This window comes from Lepus europaeus, chromosome 2 (assembly GCF_033115175.1).
Source record: "Lepus europaeus isolate LE1 chromosome 2, mLepTim1.pri, whole genome shotgun sequence".
Taxonomy (NCBI): domain Eukaryota; kingdom Metazoa; phylum Chordata; class Mammalia; order Lagomorpha; family Leporidae; genus Lepus; species Lepus europaeus.
Genome location: NC_084828.1, coordinates 153,310,968 through 153,336,487, shown reverse-complemented (window position 1 = coordinate 153,336,487; position 25,520 = coordinate 153,310,968).

Below are 25,520 nucleotides of genomic sequence, written 5' to 3'. Positions count from 1 at the left end.
GTGTTTGGGACGCTGTCCCATGTGGAAGACTCAGAAGAAGCTCCTGGCTCCTGGCTTTGGACCATCAGACCTGCCCAGCTCTGGCCATTGGAGCCATTTGGGGAGTGAACTAGCAGATGGAAGATTTCTTTCTTTTGTCTGTCTGTCTGTCTTTCTCTCTTTCTTTCTCTCTCTCTCTCTCTCTGACTCTGACTCTGTAATTCTGCCTTTCAAATAAATAAATAAATCTTGGAAAAAAAAAAAAGTACATACGGGCATGAAAAGAACCGAAAAAAAATTCAAGACAAAAGATTCCAATAGTTTGTTATAAAACTTTTTAATTCTAGTTGAGGTATATAACATGATTTTTTTTTAATTTGAAAGGCAGAAATAAAGAGAGAGCAGGAGAGAGAGAGAGAGAGAGGGAGAGAGAGAGAGAGAAAGGTCTTCCATCTGTTTGTTCACTTCCCAAATGGCTACAATGGCTGGAGCTGGGCCAGACCAAAGCCAGGAGCCTGGAGCTTCGCCTGGGTCTCCCATTTGTTTGCAGGGACCCAAGGACTTGAGCCATCATCCATTGCTTTCCCATGTACATTAGGAGGGCACTGGATTGGAAGTGGTGCCCATATGGGATGCTGGCATCGCAGAAAGAGGTTTAACCCACTAAGCCACAGTGCTGGCCCCAACATGATGTTTTGATATGCTTGTCTTGTGTTAAAATCTTAAAAGTTGTATTTGCTGATGGTATCCATAAATAAATTAGATATTCTTATAGTTAAATACTTTGGAGATATTTATCTGGTTATAACAATGGTTCTTGAAAATATTCTGAAAATCAACTTTTTAACTGGTTTTTAAAAAACATGAAATCCCTTACTCTATATGAAAAAATTAATGCAAAATGGATTTTAAAAACTTAATTTAAAAGTTAAAACTTTTAAACTCTACAGAGAAGAAAATAGGAGCAAATCTTCATGACTTTAGATTTGGCAATTTTTTTTTTTTTTTGACAGGCAGAGTGGACAGTGAGAGAGACAGAGAGAAAGGTCTTCCTTTGCCATTGGTTCACCCTCCAATGGCTGCCGCGACTGGCGTGCTGTGGCCAGCACACCGCGCTGATCCGAAGGCAGGAGCCAGGTGCTTCTCCTGGTCTCCCATGGGGTGCAGGGCCCAAGCACTTGGGCCATCCTCCACTGTACTCTCTGGCCACAGCAGAGAGCTGACCTGGAAGAGGGGCAACCGGCACAGAATCCGGTGCCCCGACCGGGACTAGAACCCGATGTGCCGGCGCTGCAGGTGGAGGATTAGCCTATTGAGCCACAGCGCCGGCCTGGCAATAAATTCTTTAATAAGACACTAAAAACACATGCAGTAGAAAAAATAGTTAAACTGGACTTCATTAAAGTTAAAACTTTGGTGCATTGAAGGACACTATCAAGAGGGTAAAAAGATAATCCACAGAATGGGGGAAAATATTTACAAATCACACGTCCAATAAGAGTTTAATAGCCAGAATATATATGGAATTTCTATAACTCAATAACAAAGACAAACAACCCAATTAGAAACTAGGCAAACAACATAAATAAACATTTCTCCAAAGAAGATTTACATTTGTAAATGTAAATAAGAAGCACATGAAAAGATGCTCCACATCATTAGTCATCAGGGAAATGCAAATCACAATGACAATGAGATACCACTTCACACTTATTAGAATAGCAATAATTAAATAACCAAACAACAGAAAATAATATGTTGGCAAAGATGCAGAGAGATCAGACCCTAGTTTATTGCTGGTGGGAATGCAAAATGTTTTAACCCCTGTAGAAAACAATTTAGCTGTTTCTCAAAATAAAGCGCATAGAATTACCATATGACCCAATGGGCTACTCCTAAATAAATCCCCAAAAATTGTAAACAGGGACTCAAACAGATATTTGTGTGACAATGTTCACTATAGTATTCACAATATTATTCTCAACAGCTGAAAGGCAGAAATAACTCGTGGGCCCATTGACAGATGAATGGAAAAAATAGTGAGATATTATTTTGCCATAATAAGGAATGAGATTGTGACACACTCTGTAACGTGGATGAGATTTGAGAACATTATGCTAAGTGAAGTGAGCAAGCCACAAAAAGACAATGTGGTTTCACTTAAATGAAACATTTAGAATAGACAAATTCATAGAAATAGATAAAATCGTACCACAGGCTGGATAAAGGGGAGAATGAGGAGTAATTGCTTACCAGGTAAAGAGGTCTTCCAATTAGTGATGGAAAATTTGAAAAATATTTGCAGACTATTCACCTGACAGAGAATTAGTATCCAGAATACATAAAGAACTCAAAGAAACTCAACAACAACATAAAATGGGCAAAGGATCTAAACAGACATTTCTCAGAGGAAGAAATACAAATGGTCAACAAATATATAAAAAATGTCCAATATCACTAGCAATCAAAGATATGCAAATCAAAACCACAATGGGATATCCTCTCATTCCAGTAAGAATGGTTGTTATTAAAAAAGACAAAAAATTGGGGCTGGCACAGTGGCGTAGCTGGTGAAGCCACCACCTACAGTGCCAGCATCCCATATAGGCGCCGGTTCTAGCCTCAGCTGCTCCACTTTCAATCCAGCTCTTTGCTATGGCCAGGGAAAGCAGTAGAAGATGGCCCAAGTCCTTGGGCCCCTGCACCTGGGTGGAAGAAGCTCCTGGCTCCTGGCTTCAGATTGGCACAGCTCTGGCCATTGCAGATTGCAGCCAACTGGGGAGTGAACCATCGGATGGAAGACCTCTCTCTCTCTCTCTCTCTCTCTCTCCCTACCTCTCCTCTCTCTGTGTAACTCTGACTTTCAAGTAAATAAATAAATCTTAAAAAATAAAAATAAAAAAGACAAAAAATAGCAAATGCTGATAAGGATGCACAGAAAAGTGAATCCTTACACACTATTGGTGAGTGGGAACGCAAATGAGAACAGTTTGAAGATTTCTCAAGAAGCTAAAAATAGATCTACCATTTGACATGGCTATCCTACTTCTGAATATATATTCAAAGGAGATGAAATTAGCATATCAAAAAGATACCTGCACTCCCATGTTCATTGCAGTACACTTCACAATAGTCAGGATGTGGAATGAGCACAGATGTCCACCAATGGGTGAATGAAGACAATGTCATGCATGTACATAATGGAATACTTCTCAGCCATACAAAATAATGAGATCCTGATATCTGCAGCAAAATGAATGACACTGGAGATCTTGGTGTTAAGTGGAACCAACCACACAGCAAGACAAACGCCACATATTCTCTCTTGGATGTGGAAGTTTGAGAGTTGATCTGGACTTAGGACAGCGCTTACTAGAAATTGGGAAGGATATGGAGGTGGGGTAGAAGAAGACTGGATAATGGATAATACAACACAGTCAGAAGTAGTAAGTTCTAGTGTTCCACAGCAATAATTCACAGCAATGTATCACATACTCTGAAGAACTGGAACAGAGAAACTGGTGGGCTCCAAACACAAAGAAATGGAAATGGAAAAAACACTTGGAAACAAATAGCGGCGAGAGTTGTACAACACTATGAATGTAATTAATGCAACATAATTAATGTAAAATTCATTAAAATGGCAAGTGTCATTTTTTCCACACATAAATAAACTTATAATCCATGAAACCAACTACCTCATTTACAACCTTCTCAAAATTTCCACTATTAGATAAATGTCACAAAATTCAATAGGGAGGGTCCAGTGCTGTGGTATAGTGGGTGAAGTCACTGCCACATCCAATGGGGACGTCGGTTGGTGTCCCGGATGCTCTACTTCCAATCCAGCTCTCTGCTATGGCCTGGAAAGCAGCAGAGGATGGCCCAAGTCCTTGGCCCTTGCACCCATGTGGGAGACCTGGATGAAGGCCCCTGCTCTTGGCTTCAGATCAGCCCAACTCCAGGAATTACAGTCATTTGGAGAGTGAACCAGTAGATGCAAGATTCTCTCTCTTCCTGTCTCTCTCTCTCTCTCTGTGTAATTTTGCCCTTCAAATAAATAAATAAATCTTTGAAAACATCAATAGGGAATTTAGAGTTCCTTTTGATAAGCACAAGGCATGGATTACTAATTTATGCTAGAGACCAAATAGATATGTTGTCATAGCATAAATCTCACCATCCCACAGACACTCAGGACACCACCACCACTGAAGAACCAGGCTTTACAGACCACCAATTTAGAGAAAATATATTGTGGAACATATGTGCTCTAATTCTAGAAAGGTTTCTTTTCCCCTTCTGATTTGATTGATTCTCTTTTTTTTAAAAAAAAGATTTATTTATTTTGTTGAAAGTCATAATTACAGTATAAGAGAGTCAGATACAGAGAGAGAGAGAGAAAGAGAGAGAATGAGATCTTCCATCCACTGGTTCACTCCCCAGATGGCCACAATGGCCCATACTGGGCCAGGCCAAAGCCAGGAGGAGGATCTTCATCCAGGTCTCCCATGTGGATGACAGGGGCCTCGACACTTGGGCCATTCTCCATTGCTTTTCCCAGGCCATTAGCAGGGATCTGGATTGGAAGGGGAGCAGTGAGGACATGAACTGACGCCCATATGGGATGCCAACATCTCAGGTGGTGTCTTTACCCACTACACAATAATGCCAGCCCCAAGATTCTTTTAAAATAACCCCATTTTGTGTAGGTTTATTAGAGTTGAGATTAGTGGTTCTTTAAAAAAAAAAACATACAGAGAAGATAATGTGATTTTGAGTAAAAAATCAATTTAATTTGTCATTATTCTTAATTGCTGTTTTAAAGGAAAAACCCATATTTCTGACTCATGTTTCCATAACATGAACCAGATCAGTGTAATACAGATGATTTAGATACTGCCAACAGATTCCAGTAAAATTTTGAAACATGGAATACAGGTAACATTTTTTTATCACTGACCTTTCTTTATGCTGAATATATATTTTAGCATGCAAAAAAATTTATTTAGGAACCCATTAGAAATTCAGATGCAGAAATTCCTTTCATCTGATCATGTAGAAGTGGATTAATACAGATAATATGAACAGAGAAAGATAAAAAGACATCATGTTGGATATTCAATAATCCATTACTCAAGGATAAAAGTTTTCTAATAGCCATTAAAAGGAAAATCAAAGAATATATAAATTTTAATTTAGCATAGCATTGCATCACATCATAGCTTAGGAGACGCTTCTACAGCATCCTAACTGATGGATCACTGGTCATTTACTAACAGTTTGGAAATGTCAAAGGTAAAGAAAATTGTACTGCCCCAAAAAGACTTAAATGAGAAGAAGTTAAATTCCCCATAGTAAAAACTTTATGGTGAACTGTTATGAATGTAGGCACTACTGAATAAAATTGCAGTTAAGAGAACCAATTATTTTTATAGAGAAAATAAATTTTCCTATGATAATTCAGATAAAACTGGTAAATGGATAACTGCCTTAATAAAAGAGAAAAAGAAGGCTCAAAGTAACAGCAATTTATCCAAAATCATGAAGAAGATGTATTACGAGAGGATATAATTTGAGAACTTGGTAAATATGGTTTAGATTTAGAAAGTTTGGAGGAAAGAAATCGAAATCTTAGATTTCTTAAGTGAAAGCTCCTTTTAAAGTTGAAAGGCAAGTGCCATCAGCAAGATGGTGGAATAGGAGTTTCCAGCACCGCCTCCTTGGAACTACCACTCCCACGTGAAAATACCTCCCGCAAAGCTAAGGAGTCCAAGTGAAAGTGTAGCACAGAGCAGAAGCACAGAAATAATAAAGGATGCATTGAAGAGGTAGGAAGGACTGTTTCACTTTGCACAGGTCACCTCAGCCCTAAGGCATGGTATGGGTAAAGAAATCCTCGGTGGACAGAGTTTGCCACAAACCCCAGCACAGTTCAGTCCTTGGTGAACCCCAGGGCCAGGGCATCCCCTGTAACCTCAGATTCCAGGGCTATCCCAGCAACAAGTCAGCACCAAGTCAGCACCCATGGCCCCGGGCTCTAGGTCTACCTCTGTGGACTGAAATTCCCAGCCCGCCCCAGAGCTAGCCGAGCCATAAAGGCCCAGATTCTAGGATGGCTTCCAGAGACCCAGGCTACAGGCTGGTATCCACAGAGCCAAGTTGGAAGCCCACCCCCATATAGTCCTGCCCTTGCTGTCCCAGGTTCCATGGAACCTAAGATCAGGACTGCCCCAGTGAACCCTCATGCTGGTCTAGGCCTGATAGACACAGGACCAGATCCACAGACTCAAACTCAAGATCAGCCCCAGTTCTAGTTCAGCGTATGTGTGCCCAGATTTCAGGCTAGCGCCCTGTGGACATAAACTCTAGACCCATTCATTGAGACCCTGTCCCCAGGTCCATCCTAGTGGACCCCAGCACCAGATCAACTTCCACAAACCCAGCACCTAGGCCCCATCCATTACATGGGTGCCAGGCTGGCCTCTGTGGCACCAGGCCAGCTCATTCAAGGATTCTGGCAGCAAGTTCACCTGTGGGATTCACCAGACAAGAACCTCTGAAGCACTTTCCCTGCCAAAGCCAGTCTGTAAAGGTTAGAAGAGGTGCCTGCTTCTTCAAATGTGCAGATATGAATGCAAGACACAAGGATTAGGAATAATCTAGAAAGTATGGCATCACCAAAGGAACAAAATAAGATGTCAACTGCCAATCTTAAAGAAATGAAGATGTAGAAACTGCCGGATGAAGAATCCAAAATAATTATCTTAGAGAAGCACAGTGAACTCTAAATGAACACAGACAGCTAAAAAAAAATTAGAAAACAATGCATGAACAAAATTAGAAGTTCCAGCCGGCGCCGCAGCTCAATAGGCTAATCCTCTGCCTGTGGCACCGGCACACCGGGTTCTAGTCCCAGTCGGGGCGCCGGATTCTGTCCCAGTTGCCCCTCTTCCAGTCCAGCTCTCTGCTGTGACCTGGGAGTGCAGTGGAGGATGGCCCAAGTGCTTGGACCCTGCACCCACATGGGAGACTGGGGAAAACACCTGGCTCCTGGCTTTGGATCAGTGCGGTGCGCCTGCTGCAGCACGCCGGCCATGGCGCCCATTGGAGGGTGAACCAACGGCAAAGGAAGACCTTTCTCTCTGTCTCTCTCTCTCTCACTGTCCACTTTGCCTGTCAAAAAAAAAAATTAGAAGTTCCAAAAAAGAGATAGAAACCATGAGAAAGAATCATACAGAAATTCTAGAGAAGAAAAGCAAAAATCATTGAATTAAAAAACTCCACAGTTTCAACAGCAGAGCCAATCAAGCAGAAGAAAGAATCAGTGATCTTGAAGACAAGTAATTGGAATTAAGCAGTCAGAGCAACAAAAAGAAAAACATGAAAAAGCCAGGTAATCAACTTTTACATTATAAGGGTCTAAGAAGTAGCAGAAACAAAGATAGGTGCACAATGTTTATTTCAAGAAATAGTAACAAAAAAATCTCAAATCTGGAAAGAAAAGCAATCAGATCTATGAAGGCCAAATAATCCCAAATAGATTAAATATTAAAAGATATTAGCTGAGACATATTTTAAGCAAATGCTTAAAGTGGAAGACAATTTCAAAAGCAGCAAGAGAGAAGCAACTTACTACATACATGGGAACCTCAATTAGACTATCAGTGGATTTCTAACAGAGATCTTGCAAGCCTGGAGAGAATGGAATGATATATTCAAAGTGCTGAAAGACAAAAATGCCAACAAAGACAATTATAGCTGGCAAAGCTTTCCTCTAGATATGGAGGAAAGATAAAAATTATCCTCCCCCTGCTCTACCTCCCCAAAAATCTACAGGAGTTTATTCCCCAAAGGGACTCTAACATGAAAACACCTGAGAATATATAACTCATTGTAAAGGCAAGCATATGAGTATAGTCAAATTCAGAGTACTCTAATCTTATAATTATGGTACATAAATCACTTTAAACTCTAGAATGTAAAGGACAAAGTATTTTAAAAAATAGCTATAGCAACAATAACTTGCTAGTGGATAGTAGACATATTATTTATGTGAATTTTGACATCAAGTTGATAAAATGTGGGGTGAGAAGAAATTAGAAAAATTTAAAAAGATCAATGAAACTAAGAGTTTTTTCAAAGATCAACAAAATTGACAGCCTTCAGCTAAATCAAGAAAAAAAGACACTCAATTATATAAAATTATAAATGAAAGAAAATACATCTCATATCACAGAAATATAAAAGATCATAACAGAATACCATGAACAAATACATGCCAATAAATTGGATATAAATTGGATATCTTATAACAAATGGATAAAGAGCCAGAAACATATAAGGAGATACAATTAGAATGATAACTCAAGGGTTGGCGCCGCAGCTCACTTGGCTAATCCTCTGCCTGCGGCGCCGGTACCCCAGGGTTCTAGTCCCGGTTGGGGTGCTGGATTCTGTCCTGGTTGCTCCTCTTCCAGTCCAGCTCTCTGCTGTGGCCTGGGAAGGCAGTGGAGGATGGCCCAAGTGCTTGGGCCCTGCACCTGCATCAGAGACCAGGAGGAAGCACCTGGCTCCTGGCTCCTGGCTTCGAATCGGTGTAGCACGCCAGCCGTAGAGGCTATTAGGGGAGTGAACCAACAGAAAGAGGATCTTTGTCTCTCTCTCTCACTGTCTAACTCTGCCTGTCAAAAAAGAATGATAACTCACATTCATGGATTATAAGAATTAATATTGTTAAAATGTTCGTATCACCCAAAGTGATCCACAGATTCACTGTGATCCCTATAAAGATTCTAATGGCCTTTTCCACAGAAATTGAAAAATAATATTAAAACTTATATCAGACCACAGAACAAAACTGGAAGTATCACACTAAATGATTTCAAAATATACTACAAATGTATGGAAATCAAAATAATATCTTGGCATACTTACACACATATAGACCATTGGAACAGAATACACAGTCCAGAAATAAATCCATCCTCTTTTTTTTAATATTTATGTATTTGAAAGTCAGAGTTACAGAGAGAGATCTTCCATCTGCTGGTTCACTCCCCACGTGACAACAGTTTGAGCTGAGCTGATCTGAAGCTAGGAGCCAGGAGCTTCTTCCAGTTCTTCCACGTTGGGTGCAGGGGCCCAAACACTTGGACTATCTTCCACTGCTCGCCCAAGGACATTAGCAGGGAGCTGGACTGAAAGTGGAGCAGCAGGGACTCGAACTGGTGCCTGGATGGATGCCAGCACTGCAGACATCGGCTTCACCTGCTGTGCCACAGTGCCAGCCCCCATCCATTTATGTTTAACTGATTTTTGGCAAAGGTGGCATGAACACATCAAGGGGAAAGGACTGCCTTTTTGTTTAAGGGTGTTGATAACATTGGATATCCACATGCAGAATGAGATTGAATCCCTGTCTCCACCAAATACAAAAGTGGGCTCAAATGGATTGAGACTAAACATAAGGCCTGAAATTGTAACTGTACTAGGAGAAAAAATAAGGAACAACCTTCTTTTACAATTTTTTTTAGTTATTCAAGAGACAGAGTGAGCACTTCTAGCCACTAGTTCTCTCCCCATGTGCCTGCAAAGCCTAGGAATGCGATCCGGGTCTCTCATGTCGGTGGCAGGGAACCAACTAGATGAGTCTTCACTGTAGGATCTGCACTTGCAGAAAGCTCAAGTTACCAGGCGAGCCAGAGTGTCGAAACCAAGCGATCCAGTAGGAGGCCTGGGTGTCTTAACCAACAACTGCCCCCAGGAATAAGCTTCTTGACATTGCTCAGGGAATGATCTTTTGGATATGGCCCCAAAAGAACAGATAACATCTGCAAAAAGAGACAAATGGGACAACCAAACTAAAAAGTGTCTTCCTAGCAAAGAACACAATCAATAGGCTGGAGACACTACAAATGAAATGGGAGAAAATATTTGCAAACCATACATCTCTTAAGAGAGATTTCAAATATATACTACAAATATATACAAGTATATACTACAAAGTGAAAATATATAAGGAGCTTGAACAACTCAATAGCATGAAAACAAATAAACCAGATTTAAAAATGGGCAAAGGCCCTGAGTAGGTATATCTTAAAAGAAGACAAAGGGTAGGTATTTATCCTGGTGGTTAAGATGCTTGCATCCCACATCACAGTGCCTGGGTTCAATTCTCAGCACAGGTGCCTGACTCCAGCATCCTGCTAATGCAGACCCTGGCAGGCAGCAATTGGGTCTTGTCACTCATTGGGAGACCTGAATTGAGTTCCTGGCTTCCACCCTCAGCCTAGCACAGTCCTAGCCATTGCAGTCATTTGGAGAGTGAACTAGCAGATTGGAGCATTCTCTCTCTCTCTCTCTGGCTCTCTCTGCCACTCAAATAAATAATAAAAAAATAAAATACAAATGATCAGGCCTTACCCTTTACTTAATAAGAGCTGCTGCAGGTGGCTCCAGCCATTGTAAAAAATAAAAAAAAATTTAAAAATTGTCATTCTCTCTCTCCCTCTCTCTCTCTCTCCCTCCCTCCATCCTTAAATAAATTAATTAAACGTTTAAAAAAAAACTAACAATAGAATTACTATATGGTCCAGCAATTTCACCACTGTGTATCATATATCCAAAGGAAATGAAATAAATACATTGAGGAGATCTGAACTCCTATTTCTTTGTAGCACTGTTCACCATAGCCAAGGTATTGAATCAACCTAAGTTGATGGATGAATGGGTAAAGAAACTGTGATATATATATATACACACACATACATATACATATATATGTATATATGAAATAATGGAATATTCAGCTTTAACAAAGAAGGAAATCATCTCATTTGTGACAGCATAATGAACCTGGAAGACTAAATGAAATAAGCCAGGCACAGGAAGATAAACATAGTATGATTTTGGTTATGTGTGGAATTTTTATAAGTTGAACTCACAGAAGCAGAGAGGAGATTGGTGATTTCCTGAGACCGTGGAGATGGAAGAAATGTGGCATTGTCAGCCAAAAGGTCTAAAGTTTGTTATACTGGAGATCTAGTCAAAACAAGCAGTTCAAAAACTTCATGGAAAAATGGAATTAAAAGCTAAGTTTATTTTGGTATAAAATATTTGAAATTCATACAAATGAGAAGGCTTCCAAAATTTTGTGGAAGATGTGTATTATGGAAAAGCTGCATAGATTACAAAATGAACTTATCATCTAATTCTGTTTTCCAAAAACTATTTGAATCTCTCTCCCACAGCCTGGGTGACTGCAGTTAATAATATGATACCATGTGCTTGAAATTTGCTGAGAGTAGATTTTTTTAAAGATTTATTTATTTACTTGAAAGTCAGAGCTTCACAGAGAGAAAGAGGTCTTCCATCTGCTGGTTCACTCCCCAGATGACTGCAATGATTAGAGCTGAGCTGATCTGAAGCCAGCAGCCAGGAGCTTCCTCTGGGCTCCCACATGGGTGCAGGGACCCAAGGACTTGGGCCATTTTCTACTGCTTTTCCAGGCCATAGCAGAGAAGGCGATCAGAAGTGGAGTATCCAAGACTCAAACTGGCGCCCATATGGGATGCTGGCACTGCAGGTGGCAGGTTTACCCGCTACGCCACAGCACTGGCCCTGAGAGTAGATCTTAAAAGCTCTCACCACAAAAAAGAAATAACTAGAAAGTGGTGAATATTAATAATTAATATTAATTAATTAATAGCTTGATCATTTCACAATGTATACATTTATCAAAATGTATGTTTTCCATGTCAATCATACCTCAATAAAGTGGAAAAAATAATAAAATAAACAATTACAAAAAGTAATTCAGGGGGCCAGTGCTGTGGTGTAGTAGGTAAAGCTTACCACCTGCAGTGCCGGCATCCCATATGGGTAACAGTTTGAGTCCCAGCTGCTCCACTTCCAATCCAGCTCTCTGCTATGGCCTGGGAAAGCAGTAGAAGATGGCCCAAGTCGTTGAGCCCCACACATGAGAGACCCAGAAGAAACTCCTGGCTCTTAGCTTCTGATTGGCCCAGCTCTGGCTGTTGTGTCCATTTGGGGGCGTGAACTAGTGGATGGAAGAACTCTCTCTCTCTCTCTCTCTCTCTCTCTCTCTCCCTCCCTCTCTCCCTCCCTCCCCTTTCTTCTCGCCTCTGCCCCTCAGTAACTCTGCTTTCAAATAAATCAATCATTCTTTTTAAAAAATGAATTCAGGTTAGCTCTAAAAAAAGTAGCATGGCCGGCACTGTGGCTCACTAGGCTAATCCTCCCTCCACCTGTGACGCTGGCATCCCAGGTTCTAGTCCCGGTTGGGGCGCCGGATTCTGTACAGGTTGCTCCTCTTCCAGTCCAGCTCTCTGCTGTGGCCCGGAAAGGCAGTGGAGGATGGCCCAGGTGCTTGGGCCCTGCACCCACATGGGAGACCAGAAGAAGCACCTGGCTCCTGGCTTCGGATCGGCACAGCACGCCGGCCATAGCAGCTATTCGGGGGTGGACCAATGGAAAAGGAAGACCTTTCTCTCTGTCTCTCTCTCTCTCTCTCACTGTCTAACTCTGCCTGTCAAAAAAAAAATAGGGAAAAGATATAAACACTGTTAGCAACAGAAACCACGTCTTCCTGGTCTTACTCCTCATCTGTCTTCATTGGTCAAGTGGAGAATAACAATAGTACTTAGGGTAAAATCAAAAAAGACAATGAATGTAAAATGTTCTTGGTAGTAAAATAAATTAGTGTACATTTACATGACAGGATATTATGCAGCTATGTTAAATAATGTTTTTTAAAGAATAGTGAAATGATGAGGAAATGTTTTTAATTCAATAGTAAGAGGGAAAATCAAAATAAAAATGGTGATTCTACCAAGTAGAAATACACATGCAGTAAAAAAAAGTTCACAGTGGGTATCTCTGAGCACTGAGAACAATAATGGGAATTGAAGTTTTTTCTTTGTATTTCACTGCATTGTACTGTTTTATAACACGTATATATCATTTGTAGTTAGAGAACAATTTTTAAGCAAAAAAAAAAAAAAGTTTGATCAATACCATCAAATATTGTAGAAAGGGACCAGCTCTGTGATTTAGCAAGTACAGCTGCCACCTGCGATACCAGCATCCCGTATGGGCCCTGCTTTGAGTCCCTGCTACTCCACATCCAACTGAGCTATTGCCTGGGAAAGCAGCAGAAAACGGCCCAAGTGGTTGGGCCCCTGCACCCACATGGGAGACCCTAAGGAAGCTCCTGGCTCCTGGCTTCAGATCAGCGCAGCTCCGGCTGTTGCAGCCAATTGGGGAGTGAACCAATAGACAGAAGATCTCTCTCTCTCTCTCTAGCTTTCTGTCTTTCCCTCCCTCTCTCTGTAACACTGCCTTTCAAATAAATAAATAAATCCTTAAAAAATATATTGAGGGGCCAGCGCTGTGGTGCAGAGGGTTAAAGCCCAGCCTGCAGTGTCAGCATCTATATGGGTACCGGTTCGAGTCCCGGCTGCTCCAACTTTGACCAGTTCCCTGTTAATGTTCCTGGGAAAGCAGCAGAAGATGGCCCAAGTCCTTGGGTCCCGCACCCATGTAGGAGACCCAGAGGAGGCTCCCGGCTCCTGACTTCAGATGGGATTGGCCCAGCTCCAGCCATTGTGGGCACTTGGGGAGTGAACCAGTGGATGGAAGACCTCTCTCTGTCTCTGCCTTTGCCTGTAGTAACTCTGCCTTTCAAATAAATAAAATAAACTTTTAAAAAATATACTGTTCAAACTTGCAGAAAGAGGGAGATCATCTGTCTTGGCAATTAGATGATCACTGATGACAGTTCCAGCAGAAAGATGATGGAAGCTACTTTTAAAATATAATTTAGAAAACACATAAAAATGATTTAAAGAAGTAGAACATTATCAATAGGTTGCGAACTATGTAGTTCTCTTGATAACACTTTTCTTCCTTCCCTGTAAGAAGTGGGGTTGTTCAGAAAGGGGTACTTAAAGCCACCTGTGGCAGGGTAAGTGAACAGGTGGTGACAGAATGGACGCTGAGACTTAAGGATTCTTTCCTAATTTGATGGTGAAATGGAGGGGAGCAATAGCTTGATACTTAAGAGGAGTGCAGGTTGGAAGCAAGGTTTTTTTTTTTTTTAAGATTTATTTTTATTTGAAAGTCAGAGTTACACAAAGAGAGGAGAGGCGGAGAGGCAGAGAGAGAGAGAGAGAGAGAGAGAGGGAGAGAGAGAGAGAGAGAGGTCTTCCATCCGATGGTTCACTCTCCAATTGGCCGCAACAGCTGTAGCTGCGCAGATCCGAAGCCAGGAGCCAGGAGCTTCTTCTGGGTCTCCCATGTGGGTGCAGGGGCCCAAGGACTTGGGCCATCTTCTATTGCTTTCCTAGGCCATAGCAGAGAGCTGGATCGGAAGAGGAGCAGCCGAGACTAGAACCGGCACCCTTATGGAATGCTGGCGCTTCAGGCCAGGGCTTTAACCCGCTATGCCACAGTGCCGACCCCTGACGGCAAGGTTTTTAATTTAGACTATGCAGAAGTGACTGTGTTTCCAGCAGAAGTAGAAAAGCTGAGATAAGGATGCAAGAGAAATGGGAAGCTGTGACTGAGCAATTCATTCTCAGTACAGCAAGAATGGTTGAAACTGGCACTTTGGGGTGAAGTTCAACTACACTCCTGAATGATCCATCCTATTTATTAAAGCAATTGTATTATTGAATTTAATGTGTTTACTTTCCTTGTCTTTTCCTTACCGTTTTCAGGATAAAATGTATGTGATAGTAGTATAAACCATTTATTTTTTAAAGATTAATTCATTTATTTATTTGAAAGGCAGAGTGACAGAGAAAGGGGTGGCTACAACAGCCAAGTCTGGGCCAGGCCAAAGCCAGGAACCAGGAACTCCACCCCGATCTCCCACTTAGGAGGCAGGGGCCCAAAGTACTTGAATTTTCTTTTGCTGCCTTCCCAGGCATGTTAACAAGAAGCTGGATCAGAAGTAGGGCAGCCTGGACTAAAAGCAGCACTTTGATGTGGGGTATTGGCATTGCAAGTGGTGGCTTAATCTACTGTACCAGAACACCAACAGTACAAACCATTTTTAAACAGACAAATCCCATTGGGAATTTTATAAAAGAAAAGAAATGGTTAAAGATCAATAAAAAGCCAGCAAAGAAAAAAAAATAGAGAAAAATGTTGCTTCAATTCCTTGAAGAGTTGAAGCCTGTAAAAGAGGAAATCTTTTCTTTTTTATTTCAAATAGTGCCACCTGCATAAATCAATTTGTGGTTTCATTTTTACATTATTATTGGAAATGAATAAAAGAGCTACTTGGCTGTTCAAGATGTTACTCTATTTTTCCTCAACAAGATTATGCAATAATATCCAAATTTTTAGCCAACAGAATGAGTTGGATTATGGAACAAATTATTCATAGAGATAGGACTCGCTTCATAAGAAGTAGACTTTCACGAGACAATGTGAACAAGGTCTGAATACTATTAGTTGTGCCCCAAATATTTCATTCCTAGTTCTGAAATACATTGCACTGGCATTTTATAATACTAAGATGGCGATATGCTTTTGAAGGATTTAAATGATTTGATCCTAAGAAGCCATTTGCAGTATTCAGCTGGTCTGCTTCCTTATATACGGCTTTGAAAGCATTTATTAAAATTAATCAGCATGAAGTTGAACTCTTTTAAAGGTAGGGTGATCCAGAACAGCACCTGTCTCCAGATTTGCCTGACATTAACTTGCTTTTGCACACGTCTCCAGCAACAATAATCTTGCATTGAAGTATTATGAACTCAGGCAGCACCTAATTACTTATCACTGAAAAGTATTTACCAGTAAAAATTATTTTGACTTTTCTTTCATCTGAAAAATACAAGTATATCATGTTTATGTTTATGAGAGATAGCACATGGCACATGAAAATGAAGTCACAGGACAGGATTCTAAAATTGTTTTCAAACAAGCTTACTTACTTGACAGTCATAATATACGTAAGTCATTTTAATAGGATTATATACTTTAAGTAAACCCCAAAACTTTTCAATCTGGAATGATATTATTCTCATGTTGGTAAATACTTGCAACATATACTAAAGTTCTTTTCTATGGACTACCATTGCTATTAAGTAAGTTATTTAATCTCTGTGCCTAAACTAGAACCTCAAAGGATGCTTATCCGTAGCTTTCATTTAGTCACACACTTGTAGGTCCCACCAGAGTCGCACTGAAAAAACTCAGTTATTGACCACTAAGTTCTCTATGAATACACACTAAGGACCAGTAATTTCATACCCTTAATGTGTGTCCAAATCACATGGAGAGCTTTAACATTTATGATTCCAGGGGCTGGCACTGTGGTGCAGTAGGTTAATCCTCTGTCTGTGGTGTCGGCATCCCATATCGGCTCCAGTTCCAGTCCTAGCTGCTCCTTTTCCGATCCAGCTCTCTGCTATGGCCTGGGAAAGCAATAGAAGATGGCCCAAGTCCTCAGGCCCCTGCACCCGCGTGGGAGACCTGGAAGAAGCTCCTGGCTCCTGGCTTCGGATCAGCTCAGCTCCATTGCGGCCATTTGGGGAGTGAACGAGTAGATGGATGACTTCTCTTTCTCTGTATCTCTCTCTCACTGTCTGTAACTCTACCTCTCAAATAAATACAACCTTTAAAAAATAAAATAAAATTTATGATTCCAGCATGTCACAGGTAGAACCCAGAAATTTATATTTCTAACAAGTTCCCAGGTGATGCTAGGGATCATATTTGGAGAACTACTGGTACACACAATATGTTTAAATGTACGTACATCTGAGACATAGGTAATGACAATGCCGTTATTTCTTTCTTTCTTTTTTTTAAGAGTTATTTATTTGAAAGGCAGAGCTACAGAGAGACAGAGGCAGAGAGAGAGAGTGAGGTCTTCCATCCACTGGTTCACTTCCCAGATGCCTGCAATGGCCTGAGCTTCGCTGATCCAAAGCCGGGAGCCAGGTCTCCCACGTGGGTGCAGGGACCCAAGGACTCGGGCCATCTTCTACTGCTTTCCCAGGCCATAGCAGAGAGCTGGATCAGAAGTGGAGCACCTGGGACTCAAATCCGTGCCCATGTGGGATGCCAGCACTGCAGACAGCGGCTTTATCCACTCTGCAATAGAGCTGGCCCCATAAATAACTTTTTTATTTGAAAGTCAGAGCTACACAGAGAGAAGAGAGGCAGAGAGAGAGAAAAAGAGAGAGAGAGAGAGAGAGAGAGAGAGAGAGAGAGAGAGAGGTCTTTCATCTACTAGTTCACTCCGCAATTGGCCACAATGGCCGAAGCTGCGCTGTTCCAGAGCCAAGAGCCAGGAACTTCTTCCCGGTCTCCCATGTGGGTGCAGTGGCCCAAGGACTTGGGCCATCTTCTGCTACTATCCCAGGCCGTAGCAGAGAGCTGGATCAAAAGTGGAGGAGCTGGGCCTGCAACCAGCGCCCATATGGGATGATGGCACTTCAGGCCAGGGCGTTAACCTGCTCTGCCACTGTGCCGGCCCCAAATAAAAATTTTTTAAAAAACATCCATATTAGTCCTCATTTTCTCCTGGTCCTCCTGCACATGCACACCCACACACACACACACCCTGTACACATACACACAGGCACACCCACACACAAGCACAGATAAGTGTGTGTCCACCTTGCTCATTTCTGTGGGACTCACCATTATTTTTAGTTCCCAAGTCCGTGCACTAATTTCTATTCCTTTTGTAAGAAAGTTTTCAAATTGGAAGCAACCTCAAAGGTCACCTGGGCCCCTACTTTCCGAATGAGGAGCCTGGGGTCAAATGGACATGACTGGTTAAGGGCCGAGTCAGAGCAGAATCCAGTCCCACCATCCCTCGGTCCTATGCCACTTGTACTAAACATGCTATTTGTCTCCAAGCTCTGTTGATTCTTCTTTTTAGATACCTTATTGCCACCCTTCCTCTCTATCTGTATTGCCTCTATCCTGGTTCAGAGCTTCACACTGCAAACACAGATTCAGGCAAGACACTCCGAGATGATCTTCCTGCTCATCCATCTCTCCACTCCAGCCTACCCTATATTCTGTCACCATCTCCACTTCCTAAAATGTCTCCCCTATAGCATCCCTTTCTCTCTTCTTTGAGGTTTATGTATTTGTTTGAAAGGCAGAGAGAGAAAAAGGGCGAGAGAGAGAGACAGATCTTCCATCTGCTGTTTCACTTCCCCAAATGCCCAAAACAGTCAAAGCTAGCGCAGGCTGAAGCCAGGAATCAGAAACTCTATCCAGATCTCTGCTACTCCACAATGCCAGCCCCTTTTAGATACTTTGAACCATATTCTTTTTTTATTATTATTTGACAGATAGAGTTAGGCAGTGAGAGAGAGAGGCAGAGAGAAAGGTCTTTCTTCTGTTGGTTCACCTCCCAAATGGCTGCTACGGCTGGAGCTGCACCGATCCGAAGCCAGGAGCCAGGTACTTCCTCCTAGTTTCCCATGCAGGTGAGGGGTTCAAGCACTTGGGCCATCCTCCACTGCCTTCCCGGGCCACAGTAGAGAGCTGGACTGAAAGAGGAGCAACTGGGACTAGAACCCGGTTCCCATATGGGATGCTGGCGCTGCAGGCGGAGAATTAACCAAGTGAGCCACGGCGCCGGCCCCAAGGAAGCATATTCTTTAATGAAGACAAATATTAACTTTAAAAGAAAATTAAAATTAAGATACTTGAGTAAGACATGAATCATTTCTAAATAGAGGTAGTAGATCAACCAGGGTCCAATCAAGAAAAACAGAAACCATGCTAAGTATTTCAAAAGCAGAGTATTTAATACTGAGAATTGTGACATGGGCATTGAAAGACTGGAGGTGGGCTGCTGCAGAAGCAACTGGAGATGAAAGTGCTAGGAAAAGTTATTACCTCTAGGACTGAAAAACAAATAGGAAAAGAATAGGCTTGGCCGGCGCTGTGGTGTAGCAGGTAAAGCCACCACCTGCAGTGCCAGCATCCCATATGGGCGCCAGTTTGAGACCCAGCTGCTCCACTTCTGATCCAGCTCTCTGCTATGGCCTGGGAAAGCAGTAGAAGATGGCCCAAGTCCTTGGGACCTTGCATCCACATGGGAGATCAGAAGAAGCTCCTTGCCCCTGGCTTTGGATTGGCACAGCTCTGGTTGTTACAACCATTTGGGGAGTGAACCAGTGGATGGAAGACCTCTCTTTCTCTCTCTCTCTGCCTCTTTGTAATTCTACCTTCCAAATAAATCTTAAAAGTGTTAGCAAAACCTAAAAGTCCTGTTGTAAGACAGGAAGGAACTTCTCCATGTACTGATGCTCACATCTCAGAAGTAGAGATGTAGCAGGTAGGTGCTGGAAGGCCAAGGAAGACAGTGCAATGGGATTCTGGGGATAGTGCGGCAAGAGCTAGGACAACTGGTGGGGAGTGGGATGACCGAGTATGGTAGGGCTGCTGCTCCAACAGCACTGCTATTTCAAGTACCCCTGAGGGGCAGCTACAGAGCTGGCTTTGGAGGTGTCAGGAGAAGCCTGATGTTACAACTGTGGCAGACCTGAGCCGGAAACCAAAAGTCGTTCCATCGTCCCTGCTTCCTGCCTTCCACACTCCATCAACGCCTTCTATCACTAGACTCCGGAAGTGAGCTGGAAGACACAGTGTGGAGTCCCAGAGTTACAGAGCAGCCTATAGACAAGCGGGTTTGGAGCTGAGGGAAACTGGCAAAGAACTGGCAAAGTTAATGTGTATGTTTCTACAATTAGTAGTTGCAATTATGGGACTGGAGGACTGGGCCCAAGTGTTAGTGGGTAGCAGATGCTTTTAATGCTGAAAGAGTCTCAGGCGCCTGTGGGAAATGGTGGGAGACAATTTTCCATGGGTCTCATGTTTTTGCCTATCATAGGTGCAGGGACACTGGCACTGTTTATTGGCTGCTATTTTTTCAAGGAAGCTCATATAACAAACAGCCAAAAAAGTAGAGACAGTATTCTCCCTTTTGGAATGGATGAAAGGTTTGTATGCTGTCCAACATGATAAAGACCCTGGGGTGTAGCACAAAGGTTTAGGCAGCCCCTTGGGATGCCCATAACTTGTACCGGAGTGCCTGCTTCGAGTTCCAGCTGTTCTGCTTCTGGTCCAGCTTCCTGCTACTGTGTACTGGGAGACAGCAGTTGACCGTGCCACCCATGTGGGAGACTCAGAAAGGGTTCCAGGCTCCTGGCTTCCATCTGCCCCAGCACTTGTGCTCACTCGCTCTCTGTCTCTCTGTCTCTCTCTCTCTCTCTCTGACTTTCAAGTAGATGAAAATTAAATTTTTTAATTAAAGTAGACAATAAAGACCCCATTTCCCTAAATCACAATTTACAGCAGTGGTTTAAACCCTGATTGGGAAGCCAGTATCCTGTATCACAGTGCCTAGGTTTGAGTCCCAACTCTGCTCCTGATTCCAACTTCCCTAGGAGACAGCAGGAAAGGACTCAAGTTGCATCCCTGCCACCCAAATGGGAGAGCCAGACTGAGTTCCAGGACCCTGGCTTTAGCCTAGGACATCTCTAGCTGTTGCAGGCATTTGGGGAATGAACCAATGGATGGGAGATTCTCTCTCTCTCTCCCTCTTTCTCTCTCTCTCTCACACACAAACACATACACACACAAATAAATCAATACATAAAAAATTTTATCTTTTTTAAAAAAATCATATTTCCTTATAGTGGGAAAGTTGGACATGTTTTCTTTTATTTCTTTTTTTAAAGATTTATTTATTTATTTGAAAGGCAGAGTCAGAGAGAGAGAGAGAGAGAGAGAGAGAGAGAGAGAGAGAGAGGTCTTCATCCACTGGTTTACTCCCCAAGATGTCTGAGCCAGCCCAAAGTCAGGAGCCAGGATCTTCATCTGGATCTCCCGTGTGGCTGCAGGGGCCCAAGGACTTGGGCCATCTTCTACTGCCTTCCCAGGCCATAACAGAGAACTGGGTCAGAAGAGGAGCAGCCGGGTGTCAAATCGGTGCCCATATGGGATGCGGGCACTGCAGGTGGTGGCTTTACCCGCTATGCCACAGCACTGGCCCCTTGAACATGCTTTCTTGCATGTGGCATAAAGGAGAAGATTTTGAATGACTGGAGTCCCAAAGCCATGACAGAACCCTGCACGTTCATCTGCTTGAGCTGGTCAGCGTCACTCTTGCTGTAGTTGGCGGCTAAAGGAACCTGTGTGGGTACAAAGCTCGTGCTACTTCTGTGTCATAAGCCAAAAAGTCTTTGATTCTTACCCAAGAGTTTCATGACTTCTGTCAACATCCATGTGTTAGACTAACCTGTTTGCATGCAAGTTCAATTCATTAGACATCTTGCTGTGAAATTATACTTACTCAGCTTTTGTGGATGTGTCCACTGGACCCAAGATGAGTTCTCTCTGCCTTCCAGCAATTCATGGTGTAGAAGGAAAGGAATGTGCCCTACCACAGCATCCATCATTCCCGCCATTACCACTGCCTCATAGAAAGGTGACAGAATAGAGAAAGCTGACACAAGTCAGTGACTTTCTGCTGTCAGTCTTCTAGAATTCAGTTAACCTTTCATGTGCCACTGTCTCCCTTCCTGTTGCTTTCATCAATGGGATTTATTCTGTATTTCTGGTGAGAATTTGGAAGAGGAGAATTATTAGAGATCTTCAACCTGCGAAACTTGAACAGTAGTCCCTAAACTTTCATTTTCTATCTGATGCGTTGACGTGTTTTGTTTGTTTCGGCACCTACTTGTTGGGGACCACCGCAAGGCCCGAACTCGGCTAAAGGCCTAGATTTCGGAGACCACCACAAGGCTTGGATTCTGCTGAAGGCACGCTTGGCTGAGTAGACACGATGCTGAGGCAGGTAGAGAAATGCTGTGAGCTCCAGGAAACTCAGGTGGGATGTTAGCCCCAGTTAATAATTGGTCCCCGCCAGGTTTCTCGACATTGGGATTGTTCTCTTAATCCTAACTATTAAGCAAGCAAATGTTTCTTGGAGACACCAAAACTCCCCATTCTTCCCTGTTTCACTATATTTAAACTCCCTCATCATAAAATCCTGTTTTCATGAAACTGCATATTTTTGATGATTAATCAATCATGTCACTGTTGATAATCAAAACTTGGAGCAGCCAGATATCAGGACCTCTGCCTCTGCCTCCACCTGTGGCAGTGGACGGTGTCCCCTGCTGTCCCTCCCCTGGTTTTCCCACATTAAAATCTTTCATCTGAGTCTGCTTCTCTTATGCTAAGCCATTCTTCTTTTGGGTTAACCTGATACCCTGTGGTGCTGGACACAGAACGTGCTAATAAACTCTGGTCTTCAGGGTCCTGCTTTGCAAAAGGACCACCGCTCAGATGTCGTTTCGGGGATGGAAATAGTGTATCTGTCTTCACCAACAAAACCATTCTTGGGGACATTTATTTTCTCTGGGGGAAAACCGCTTCAGCCTTTTATCTGTTAATGTTGCCATGCAAGTGAACGCACAATCTGTCAGATAGGAAGGAGAAAACAGAGGCTTTAACTGAGATCCTGGAGATGACTTGGGACGAAGAATCTCCTGGAGGAAGGGGTTGGGCCTGAGATTTGAAAATACAATTGACACACTTCACAATTGTATGTGGAGCTGGCAGAATAGCGTTTCACTAAACCAAGGTGTGTATTTCCACAAGTTTCTAACTTTTCAAGAGATAAATAAAGTGTCAGACCCAATAATCTTACTGAAACTTTACCCTGATCCATCCCTTGCAATGAAACACGCACACACACACACACAAACACACACACCCCTTCTGCAGCTTCTGCCCATTAAATAAGATTAGTTTACCTTTCCACCAGCTCAAACAAAGTGTCCACTCAATGGTCCTCCTAGGACTAACCAAATAAGAAAATAATGGTCTAATCAATGTTACTGCTAGGCTTAATAGTTTTCCAATATTTGGTCTAAATTTTATTGCTGTCAGTTGAGTCTCTCTTTTTAAGCCATTCTATTTGCCTCTCAATTATGTGCATATGTTTTATGCAATGTATTTTCTTGTGGTAGAAGAGTAAGGGGACACTGAGAGTGAGATTGGTTATTTAGTTTTTCTTGTTATTACAATCAATGGTTTCTTTATGATCATTTTGTTAAACTAAGCATTTATTAGGTTTTTTATTTTAGTTTCATTGAAGTCAGTGCTGTTGGCCAGTTATCCCCATGTTCAGAATTTTCCTCCCATCTGATGAGAAAAGTGATAACAGTGTCTTTTCATCAAGGTGCTTTTAAGGTAATTTTTATGTTTTTGTTTAACATGGCTCAAAGAGCAACCCAAAAAATCAAGATTCAGATGCTAATTAAAACACATGGCTGTCTGCTTCCCTGCATATTGGCCCAGTGCCTGGAAGGCTCGTGCACCAGCAGGTGGATAGGATTGTGGCTGATACACCTGACGTGAGAATGGACTATAATGAAACACAGGCTGCACTCCAGGAAAAATCAGGATCTTCCCGTCTTTGACTAAGTCACTTAAGATCAACCCTTTATTATGGCAAAGCTAACTTGTGGTTTCAAAATTAAAATCAGGAAGGACTTCAGTTTCATTATGCTGCTTCCTCACATTGTGGGGAATTTAGACTTGGAGGATAATATCATGAACACGGAGGGAAAAGAACACTAGTAGATTGATTGCAAAAAGGATTCTAATTCTTTCTCGCTCCATTATTAGAATACTTTGTAGTGCCTTCCCACTCTGACTCTGCCAAGGGGATATTATCAAACATGAAGGGAACCACCCTACCAAGCCCAACCTAAATTGCTGATCTTCAGAATAACGAGCTAAATAAAGGCTAATTATTTTTAGTCACTAACATTTGAAATGGCACCACTCAGCATTTTCATAGTAATTAAAAATTCAAACAATTATTCAAATCAACAAACTTTCACTAAGTGCATTGTAGACTCTGAGATGATGCAACAATAAATGAAGAATAATAGTCTTTGCCATCAGTGTGCTTGTAAACAACACCAACACAAAGTAGTGCTAGATATAAGCACAAATATCATGCTGTGAAAGTATTACTCAATTTCAGTGGTTAGAAAATGTATTACATTACATCCTGAATCAGAATCTCCCTTACAACAAGGGCCTTAGGTAGTTCTTGTCCATGTTAAGGTTTAAGCAGCACTGCTTGGGTGCACATGTTTCACATGAGCTTATCCAAGTACCAAGGTGCAAGAGCATGTGCAAGCCACTGCATTTTTTTTTTTTTGTGGGATGCAGTTGAATGCATAACCAAGAGAGAGAAAATACTGTTGAAAGTAAATAAAATAAAAACTATTTGAAAATCACTTCAGCATCTATCAATAACAAAAGAAGCCACTTCAAGCAGTGTTTTTCAAATTGAGGGATGAGAACTAATACAGGATGCCATCAATTTAGATCTTTGTTTCTCAACACTGGCCATACATCAGAATTTCCAGAGTTGCTTTATGACATCCCAGTGACGAGATCCTTCCTCAAATCAATTAAAAATCTTTGAAGGTGGGAAAGGCAGTAGAGATGGATGGAACCAGACATTCATATTTTGTAAAGCAAACTAAGTGAGCTTAATCTATGGACAACTATAGGAACCCCTGGTTTAGACATTCACAACTAATAACTCTTTTCATAAATAAAGTAGAATAAAAGGGAGTGGAATGGAATGCAATGGAATAGAATAGAATAGAACAGAATAGACTGGAGGGTGCAGAGTGGTCACATGGAATCTGGATACAATTTGAGAGAATTTTGTTCCATTTATATATATATATATGCACATATATATGTATATATGTAAGAATATTGTATAGTAGGTTAAACTACAAAGTGTATTTCTAACTATGGGTTATTTCCAAGAATTTTTTATTATAGATTTTTTAAAAGATTTATTTATTTATTTGAAACACAGAGTTACAGAGAAGCAGAGGCAGAGGAGAGAGAGAGAGAGAGAGAGAGAGAGAGAGAGAGAGATGTCTTTCATCTGCTGGTTCACTCCCCAAATAGCTGCAATGGCTGGAGCTGGAAGGATCTGAAGCCAGGAGCCAAGAGCTTCTTCCAGGTCTCCCACATGGGTGCAGGGACCCAGGCACATGGGACATATTCTGCTGTTTTCCCAGGCACATTAGCAGGGAGCTGGAATGGGAGTGGAGCAGCAGGGACTTGAACCAGCACCCATATGATATGCTAGCACTGCATATGGTGGCTTTACTGGCTACGCCACAGTGCCAGCCCCTATTATTCATGTTTTAAAGTGAACATTGAGCAAGCATATAAACAAAGATGGAAAAATAGTCACAAGCAAAGTTCTTGATTTTTTTAAGTTATATCCCAGCCTAAATCAAAACAAGAATAGGACATAACATTTTTTCAATAAATCTTGAATAAGCAGAAGACACTCTTACTTGTTCTATAAATTTATGCTCTAGCTACAGATGGAGGAAAATAGATATCATAAAATTGCAATTGTGATGGATTAATCACTTTCAAATAATCTGTTGTGTCCATAAAATAATGAGGTA